Genomic DNA, 10,648 nt, shown 5'->3' with positions numbered 1-10,648 from the left:
TTTTTATTGTCACATCTTTTAAAGGAGGACTTAAGTCTCAGAAATTGATAGTTTGTGTGTCTTTTATAGCTTACATTTGTTTTTAAAATCTTCTGCAGACTAAGGATTTGTTAGGGAAAACCATGCCAGTTGAGCTTAAATGTGACTCAGCAAGTTTCTGGTTTGGATGGCTCTGTCAGGTGCAGGGTAAAGAGCCTGTGGATACACAGGAAGCCCACAGGTATCTATTTAGGTTTTTAAAAATAGCCTCAGATACTAGGAACAACCTAGGTTTTCCTAAAAGGAAGATTTTTCCACAGTATGTTTTTAGGCTTGAATATCTACTCTAGAAACATTTCTATAGAGTCTTTGAAAAAAGTGTTTTACAAAGTTTCAGGAAAATAATATGATGACTTAGAAGTTTTAACAGTGAACAAAAGTGGGAATAAATAATTCTAAAGAAGGTTTTTTTTTAATTTTATTAACTCCTTCTAGGGCAAACTGTTGTTATAATGAATGATTATCAGATGTTTCCTTTGTAAGAGGCTTCAACTTAGTGCTATTGCTTTATGCCTTTAGACATCTGGTTTTAATTCTAAAATATGAGTCAGCTGTAATGTGAGCATCTGTATAAGTGCAAACCAGAATCTACTAGATATCAAGAACTGAAGAAATTAGGGTCAATGTGGGATAACATACTTGCTTCGTTCTCTATGGGCAGATCCAAACTATGAGGAGGGCAGTTAAAGTCCAGGCTGTCATCATGTCTGCTGTCTGGCGTTAATGGTTTGTCAGAATGCCAGGCCCCTTAATTTCAGGCTGCATGAGAAATGGGATCCTTGCATAGAGCTGCAGGCTAACTTGGTCATCCTGTATGGAAAAAGTCCAGTGGTGATTAAGTGTGTGTCCCATTTACATAACTTCAGTCAGATGGTTTCTTTCATTAGGTGAACAGAAGGAAAAAGCCTGGCTGACCTTAGGTTTCCATGACAGAAGTGTCCCGAAGACTTGCCCAGTGTATTGTTTACATGAAAACCTTAATAAACATTAACTAATTGAAGACGTTTCTTTCTCTCCTAATTAAAAGCATAAAGGTTAGTCTTTCTGGGCCAGGATCAAATACAGCATCTAGAATAGTTCATCAGACAAGTGCAGGAATAAAATAAATTGTATGTTGTTTATTGTTCTTGCCCTTTAAGGGTCAGGGTGTGTGCTCAGTTATCAGTCATGTCCCACTCTTTGCGACCCCATAGACTGTAACCCACTAGGCTCCTCTGTGCATGGGATTCTCCAGGCAAGAGCAGTGGAGTGGGTTGCCATTTCTTCCTCCAGGGGATCCTCCAGACCCAGGGATCGAATCCTTGTCTCCTGCAGATTCTTTACCGCTGATTCACTTGGGAAATCCTTAAGGGTCAGGGTGGTAGATTTCACACTTACAGAAAAGTTGAACTACACAAGCAACATTAATATACCCTTTGACAGCATCACCCATCACCTTTTGTTAGCTGTTAGCATTTCACCTCATTCACTTTATTATTTGCCCTCTGCTCGCTCGCTCTCTCTTTTATTTGTAACTATTGGACAGTAAATTGTTTATCTCATGCCCTTTACCATAAATACTTAAGTGTGTATTTCCTAAGAATAAATATATTCTCTTACACACTGTGGTTTTAATTATCGACCTTGATTCAATAATTTAATCTACCAACCATGTTTCATATTTGTCCTTGTATTTTTTTCCCCTTTCCTGTACAGAACCCTTTCTGGAATCATGTACTTTTTTGGGGCCACATCTCTTTAGTCTCCTTTTAATGTAGAACAGTTCCTCAGCCTCTCTTTGTCTTTTATGACCATCTTTTGTTGAATATTCCTCACGCCTCACTTTGGGTTTGCCTAATGTTTCCTTACGATTGCATTTGGGTACACGTCCTCAGTTGCATCCCTGGGATATCATATCTGTAGGCAGGCACACAGGCGTCCCCCCTTGTTGATGATAGTAATTTTGATCACCTAGCAGGTGATTGTCCAGCTTCTCCATACTTGTTCCTTTTGAGTAAGTATCTTTCCCTGGCTGTCAATTAAGAAAAGCCCATAAGATGACTTACGTCCTTCTCTAATGATGAGACTTTGAATTCAGCACAGAAGGCCAAGATCTCAAAGCCCTTTATAAGTACTTAGCTTTCACAGCGACCCTTAGAAACAAGTCTCTTAATCCTACCCTCCTCCTCTTTGCCCATACACATCCACTTTTGGGGGATGGTTGTTGAACGAATATAGAAGTAAAAGGTGGGACAAAGAATTTAAGTCTCAGGCCTCTGCTGGAGAGAGAAGCGTATAAAGAGGTCAAAAAGAAGAAAAACAGTAGAGCCTAGGGTGGCAGTTAGACATTACTGATTGCTCACCCTGGTACCTTCTACTGTCCTTAACAAGAGAACTTCGAGTTTTTACCTGGATGCATGGCCATCTGCAATGAGTAGCACATTCCCCATAGCTTGTAACTAGGTGAGGCCATGTGGCAAGAGAGAACATGGCTTTTTTTCTGTCCTTTTCTGCTGACAGAATGCGGATATGATGTTTGCTTGAAATGCAGGCAATGTCTTGGACCATGAATTGGCTACTAAAGATGGTATTAGCAAGGTAAAAGGAGCTGCTGCTGCTGCTGCTAGGTCACTTCCGTCGTGTCCGACTCTGTGCGACCCCAGAGACGGCAGCCCACCCATCTCTCCCATCCCTGGGATTCTCCAGGCAAGAACACTGGAGTGGGTTGCCATTTCCTTCTCCAGTGCATGAAAGTGAAAAGTGAAAGTGAAGTCGCTCAGCTTGGTCTGACCCTCAGTGACCCCATGGACTGCAGCCTACCAGGCTCCTCCGTCCATGGGATTTTCCAGGCAGGAGTACTGGAGTGGGGTGCCACTGCCTTCTCTGGGTAAGAGGAGCATAGGTCCTTAAATGCTTGAAGAGCTGCCATGTTGTGCCTACCTTTGACTTCTTTTATGTCAAAGAGAAGTAAATATTGAAGTCACGCATTATCTTGAGTTTTCTGTCACATGCAGGTGAACCCACCTGACTGGTAAAAAGAGACTCTCAGAGGAAAGTAGTATTGATGGGCTTAGGCGACTTCCCCAGCAGTCCAGTGGTTAAGACTCTGTGCTTTGAGTACAAGGGGTGCAGGTTTGATCCCTGGTCAGGAAGCTAAGACTCCACACATCACACTTTGCCGCACGGTCTCCCTCCCCGCCCCTACAAAAATTGCACTCCTGCTAGAGAAGCCTGCCTAGGGTGTGCCACTCTATTGCTCTGAGTTTGGATACTGTTCTCAGTGGTGGGAACACAATGGTAAAAGAAAGTTCTTCCTCTTTTGGAGCTTATGTTCTAAAGGGGGGAGTCAGACAATAAACAAAAATACCAATGTTAGGTGGTATGTGCCATGAAGAAAAAGGAGCGTCGGTAAGGGGCATAGGGAATGGCAGGCAAGGGATAGGTTTGTGGGAAAGACATGAAGGGAGTAGTGGTTGGTAGAAGGCTGTGCAGATGTTGAGGGCACAGGCTTTCCGATAAGTACCGAGACCCTGAAGCTGAGTCTGCTTATTCTTTTGGAGGAACAGCAGCAAAGAGCTGAAACTGTTGACAGTGATGGACACTGTGGTGATGACTTCACAGGTGTATAGTGCAGGTCACTCAGTCGTGTCTGACTCTTTGTGACCCCATGGACTATACAGTCCATGGAATTCTCCAGTCCAGAATACTGGAGTGGGTAGCCTTTTCCTTCTCCAGGGGATCTTCCCAACCCAGGGATCGAACCCAGGACTCCTGCATTGCAGGCGAATTCTTTACCAGCTGAGTCACAAGGGAAGCCCAATAATGTATTAAGTAAGTATGCTATTTACCCCCATTAAATTTTAATAAAGTAGAATTAACCCACTGAAATCATGTTCTAGTGTCACAGTAAGTTGGGAATTGCTGAGGCAAGCCACAAATATCAGGAAGCAAACTAAAGACAGGTGGGCATGAAAGAATTCTGATGGTCATAAGGCAACCAAGTATTTTAAGTAAGTCTATGTAGATGCTGAGCATAAAAGTTAATATTTGGGAACTCTGGGGTTTTCATGTTGTTTAGTCACTAAGTCATGTCTGACTCTTGTGAATCCTTGGACTGTAGTCCGCCAGGCTCCTCCGTCCATGGGATTTCCCAGGCAAGCCTACTGGAGTGGGTTGCCATTTCCTTCTCCAGTTACAGGTGTATATGCATGTCAAAACTTTAAAAATTATATACTTTGAATAATATGTGTTCTATGTCAGTCACACCTCAACTTGTTTTTAAAAGTTATAACTACCACAAACTAGAAACTACTCTCAAGAATCTTTATAGACAGTGATACCTGCTCTTTGCTATTCAACCCTTTTGTTCTTGAGTTTTCTATAAAACTACTTTCCCTTGTTTGTATAGTGTTATTTTTCTTTGGCCATTGTGTATGTCCTTTTTTGTCCCATACAAAGCACACTATGTACAAATGGATGATTTTTTTTTTTTTTTATCTGCGCTGCATGGCTTATGAGATCTCAGTTTCCCAAACAAGGAATGAACCCAGGCCACAGCAGTGAAAGAGCTAATCCTACTACTAGACCACCAGGGAACTGGCTAATCATGAATTAATTTTTAAAAAATATTTTAATTGATGTGTTTGTTTGGCTGCATGAGGTCTTAGTTGCAGCATGTGGGATCTTTCATGTGGTGCACATACTCCGGTGCACAGGCTCGGTAGTTGTGCTGCACAGGCTCCAGACTACATAGGCTTAGGCATGTGGGATGTTAGTTCCCTGACCAGGGATCGACCCCGTGTTCTTTCCATTGCAAGACAGATTCTTAGCCACTGGACCACCACCAGGGAAGATCCCCATTCATGAATTTAGAGAGGTGGCTATCCTGCCAGGCAGGTGAGGAAAGCTGCTGTCTCTGAAATACAGTGATTACCTAGGTGTTTTTAAAATGTATGGGTTGTAGAATATGGCTCAGCAATAAAAATGAAGGAACTTTGATAGAACAGTTTGGATGTATCTCAAGGACAGTATGCTGAGTGAAAAAAGCCAGTCCCAAAGGGGCATCTACTGCATGATTCCATCTGTATAAATAACAAAAGTTATTGAGATGAAGAACAAATTGGTAGTTGCAAAGGGTTAGGGATGGTGTTGGGAGTGGAGATGGGGCAGCCTGGAATGACTGTAAGGGTATCACGAGGGAGAGCTTTGTGGTGGTGAAATAATCCTGTATCTTTATTGTGGTAGTGGTTACACAGGCTACACATCATGAGTGACAGAGTTATACACATGCATCCCCAGGATCAGGTTCCTGGGGTTTATATTGAACTGTAGTTGTCTAGGATATAACCATTGTAGGAAAGTGGGTGAAGGGTACATGGGGCTTCTCTGTATTATCTTAATGACTTCCTGTAAATCTATAATTATTTCAAAATAAAAAGTTAAAAAAAATATATGGACTTCTGCTTCCAGAAATATAGAACAGGTGTATATTTTTCTATTCCTAGTGAGTACAACTAAAACCCTGCACATTATATACATAAAAAGCAAACATAAGAGGGACTTCCCTGGTGGTCCAGTGGTTAAGAATCTGCCTTCCAATGTAGGGGATGTGGGTTCGATGGCTGTTTAGTGAACTAAAATCCCACATGCTGCAGAACATCTAGCCCACGCACCCTAACTAGTGAGCCCTTGTGCTACAGCTACTGAGCCTGCATACTCTCGAGCCTGTACTCAGAACTAGAGAAGCCCCCACACACCATAGCTAGGAAAAGCCTGTTTGCTGCAGTGAAGAGCCCGTGTGCTACAACAAAGACCCAGGGCAGCCAAAAAATTAACAACAACAACAACAGACAAGCATAGGAAACTCTGAAAGGTGGAGAGAAGAAGGCTGACCTGCTAGGGCATTGTGACCCAAAGAACAACATAATGAGCTCTCTGGATTTTCTGTTTGCCTCAGAGGTGCCAGACTTGGAGCTGAAGAAGTTGGAACCAGGAATCTCCAATGGGCAACAGACAAAAATACACTCCACGAAAAGTCTGCTTCCTGTAGCCAAACAAACAGAAAAGAGGTAGCTTAGTAAGTCAGAAAACTTTTAGACAATAACCACTCTATTCCAGCCAAACACCACAGAAACTCACCCTACCCCAATCCATGCCACAAAGACCAAGTGGAGAGTTAGATTTCTACCCTTGTGAGGTTACAATGAAGTGCCCTAAACTCCTGCCAGGGTGGTGAGAAAAGAGCTTGGATTATCATTCCCATCTGGCAGTAACAGGGCATTGCCCCCTCTTGAGATGTCAGAAGATGCTGAGTCAGAACTTTTAAGGACTTTTATCAATGTCCAGTGGTGATGAGGCTGTGGGGAGCAGTAACAAGGCACTCTGCCACTTCCCAGCTAGAGAAGTATTAGTGAAGCTTGCTGAAGAGCCAGAACTTTCACTTTAGCCCAGCAGTAATGAGGAGCTCTTTGCTTGGGTGTCCAAGGAGGCTAACTGGGCAACCTGGACTTCTGTTTCTACCTGATGGTAACAAGAGAGTACCTCCCCACTTCTGCATTGCAAGGATAAGTTAGCAGAACAGAGCATTTAAATAAGATCCAGAATCTCAGAACATAATATGAAACTATCCAGATTTCTATCTAAGATCACTCATTGGACCAAGATCAAGGAAGATCTCAAACTACATTTCAAATGAAATTAATACCTGTCAACAGTAAACTGATAGCACTCCTGGAATTATTAGACAAAAGATTTTAGAGCAGGCATCATGAAAGTGCTCTAGTGAGCAAAAAGATATAAAGAACCAAATGGAAATTTTGGAACTGCCAAAGAAGTACAAAAAATTCATGAATAGTCTCAACAAGAAACAGTAATCAGAAATAATCAGAACTTGAAGATAGAACAATAAAAAATACCCAATCTGAACAACAGGAAATAGACTTAAAAAAATGAACTGAATTTTAAGGACCTGTGGGTCCCTGAAAATCTAATATTCATGTTATCAGACTTCCAGGAGGGGAAAAAAGGAGAGAGCCAAAAAAGGTACTGCAACAAATAATGGTTGAAAACTTCCCAAGGGCTTGCAAGAGACATACACACACATTTTCAAGAAGCTGAATAACAATCAGGATAACTCAAAGAAATCTACATAGTTATGAAAACTGAAAACAAAAAGTTTGAAAACAGCCAGAGAAAATGACACCCTACTTTTGAGGGGAAACAATTTGAAGGACAGCAGATTTATCATCAAAAACCATGGACGCCAGAAGGAAGTGGCAAACAGATTTCAAGTGCTGAAAGAAAAGAATGATCAGTCCAGAATTCTATACCCTGTGAAAATAATGTTTCAGGGGCAAATGGGAAATAAAGATGTTCTCCAGTGAGAGAAAACTAAGAGAATTTGTTGCCAGCAGATATACTGTAAAAGAATGACTAGAAGTTCTCCAAACAGAAAAACAATAAATGAATGAATCTCATCAGGATGGAAAAATATGGTAAGCAAAAATACAGGTAAGTAAGTACAAGAGATTTTCCTTTTCCTGAATTTTCTAAATTATGTTTGATGGTTGATGCAAAAATCATAATACTGATTAATGCAGCTATAAATGTACATAGAGGAAATATTTAAGACAACTAGATCTCCCAGAGAAAAAAGGAATATAAAAGGTAAGCTTTTTATACTTCACTAGACTGGTAAATGGCAATACCAGTAGATTGTGATAAGGTATGCATAAATAGTATAATAACTAGAGAAACAATTAAAAAACATATAACTAAAATTTATAAAAGCTATATACTCAAAACCACTATAGATGTCTTACTTCAAAACCTACTACAGAACTACACTAATCAAGACACTGTTACTGGCATAAGATTAGATATATAGATGAATGAAATAGAATTAAGATTTCAAAACTAGATCTATACTTTCATTGGCAACTAATTTTCTTTTATTATTATTTTACTTCCAGTTTTGTGATATAATTGACATACAGCACTATGTAAGTTTACAGTATAAAGTATAATGATTTGACTTACATTTTGAAATCATGACCGTAGTAAGTTTAGTGAACATCCATCATCTCATACAGATACCAAATTGAAGAAACAGAAAAAATTTGGCGGGGAATTCCCTGGTTAAAAATCCACCTTCCAATGCAGGGGGCATAGATTCGATCCCTGGTTGGGGAACTAAGATCCCACATGCCGCAGGGCAACTAAGCCTGTGTTCCGCAACTAGAGAAAGCCCAAGCGCTGCCACCCCAGCCCAAAAAAAAAGAAAAAAAATTTTTTCCTTGTGATGAGAACACAGGATTTACTGTTACCTTTTATATAAAACTTACAGTAATGTTAATGATTTTAATCATATTGTACATTTCACCCCAGTACTTATCTTGTAACTGGAAGTTTGTACCTTTGACTGCCTTCATGCAATTCCCCACACCCTCTCCTCCCTACCTCTGGTAACCACAAATCAGATTTCTTTTTCTTTTAGTTTGTTTTTGAAGTATAACTGACATACAACCGATATTAGTTCCTGGTGCATGGCAGTTTATTTTCACCAAGATAACTCAATGGGGAAAGAATATTCATTTCAATAATGAAATTTATTGAAAAATTTCTTTTCAATAAATGATGCTAAGACAACTAGATGTTCACATGCAAAATAATGCAGTTGGTCCCCATATACAAAAATTATCTTGAAATGGGTCATTTCAAGTAAATGTAAGAGCTAAAACTATACAAATTTTATATGAAAACAAACATGTAAATCTTCATGACCTTGTATTATGCAGTGATTTCTTAGATACAACACCAAAAACACAGCAATAAGTGAGTAAAAAAATGATACCAAAATTAAAAATTTTGTTTCAAAGATTGTAATCAGGAAAATGAAAAGACAATAGGAAAAAGTTTTGCAAATAATATATCTGATAATGACTTGTAATCTAGAATATAAAAATGATTGCATTTGATAATAAAAACACAAATAACCCAATTAAAAAATGGACAAGGTATCTGGATAGACATTTCTCCAAAAAGTTACACAAATGACCTGTAAGCACATAAGAAGATGCTCAATCATTAGCCATCAAGAAAATATACACAAATTCTTAAGCAAATATACACAGATTCTTAAGCAAATATTAGCAAAGAGAGTGCAGCAATATATAAAAGTACTTACACACCATGTCCAAATGAGGTTTACTCTAGGGATGCAGGCTGGTTCAGTATTTGAAAAATCAGTCAGGGTAACGCATTATGTTAACAGCCTAAAAAAAAAAAATCACATAGCATTTAAGCAGAAAAAGCCTTTGAAAAAAGCATTTATTCTTGGTAAAGACTCTCAGGAAAAATAGAAATAGAGGAGAACTTCATTAAATTGGGAAGACCACCTACAAAAAATCTACAGTTAATATTATACTTACTGGTAAAAGACTTAATCGGAGAAGGCGATGGCACCCCACTCCAGTACTCTTGCCTGGCAAATCCCATGGACGGAGGAGCCTGGCAGGCTGCAGTCCATGGGGTCGCGAAGAGTCGGACACGACTGAATGACTTCCCTTTCACTTTTCACTTTCATGCATTGGAGAAGGAAATGGCAACCCACTCCAGTGTTCTTGCCTGAGAATCCCAGGGACGGGGGAGCCTGGTGGGCTGCCATCTATGGGGTCGCACAGAGTGGGACACGACTGACGTGACTTAGCCACTTAGCCAAAAGACTTAATGCTTTAGGAACAAAGAAAGGATGCCTGCCCTCACCAGTCTTATTAAACAAAATGCCAGGATTGGTAGCCCACACTATAAGGCAAGAAAAGGAAGTAAAAGGCATTCATATCAGGAAGAAATGTTTTGTTCATTGAACATATCAATGTCAACATCATGGTTGTGATATAGTACTCAAGTTTTACAAGATGTTGCCACTGGGGCAAGGAACAACAAGACTGGTTCAAAATTGGGAAAGAAGTACGTCAAGGCTGTATGCTGTCACCCTGCTTATTTAACTTATATGCAGAGTACACCATGAGAAATGCTGGGCTGGATGAAGCACAAGCTGGAATCAAGATTGCCAGGAGAAATATCAATAACCTCAGATAAGCAGATGATACCACCCTTATGGCAGAAAGTGAAGAAGAACTAAAGAGCCTCTTGATGAAGTTAAAAGAGAATGAAAAGCTGGTTTAAAACTCAGCATTGAAAAAACTAGATCGTGGTATCCAGTCCCATCACTTCATGGCAAATAGACAGGGAAATAATGGAAGCAGTGGCAGACTTTGCTTGGCTTCCAAAATCACTGTAGATGGTGACTGCAGCCATGAAATTAAAAGACACTTGCTCCTTGGAAGGAAAGCTATGACCAAACTATACAGAGTATTAAAAAGCAGAGACATTACTTTGCCAGCAAATGTCCATCTAGTCAAAGCTATGGTTTTTCCAGTAGTCATGTATGGTTATGAGAGTTGGAGCATAAAGAAGGCTGAGCACCAAAGAACTGATGCTTTTGAACTGTGGTGTTGGAGAAGACTCTGGAGAGTCCCATGGACTGGAAGGAGATCAAACCAGTCAATCCTAAAGGAAATCAGTCCTGAATATTCATTGGAAGGACTGATGCTGAAGCTCCAGTGATTTG

The 10,648-nt window shown here is 40.1% G+C and overlaps 1 long non-coding RNA gene across 1 annotated transcript; it reads right to left on the bottom strand.

Annotated features, from left to right (window-relative positions):
- Positions 1–63: 63 nt before the first annotated feature.
- LOC102414296 lies at positions 64–9,504 on the bottom strand. The gene is made up of 4 exons (XR_006545947.1): positions 9,447–9,504; positions 9,203–9,290; positions 5,911–6,061; positions 64–1,383 (listed from the first exon to the last, which is right to left on the bottom strand). It is a non-coding gene; the product is annotated as an uncharacterized LOC102414296 (long non-coding RNA).
- Between the last annotated feature and the right edge of the window lie 1,144 nt (positions 9,505–10,648).

The sequence above is a fragment of the Bubalus bubalis genome, chromosome 2 (assembly GCF_019923935.1).
Source record: "Bubalus bubalis isolate 160015118507 breed Murrah chromosome 2, NDDB_SH_1, whole genome shotgun sequence".
Classification (NCBI taxonomy): Eukaryota; Metazoa; Chordata; class Mammalia; order Artiodactyla; family Bovidae; genus Bubalus; species Bubalus bubalis.
Note: the sequence above shows the minus strand (reverse complement) of the source record. Positions and strands in the feature narration are given on the sequence as shown.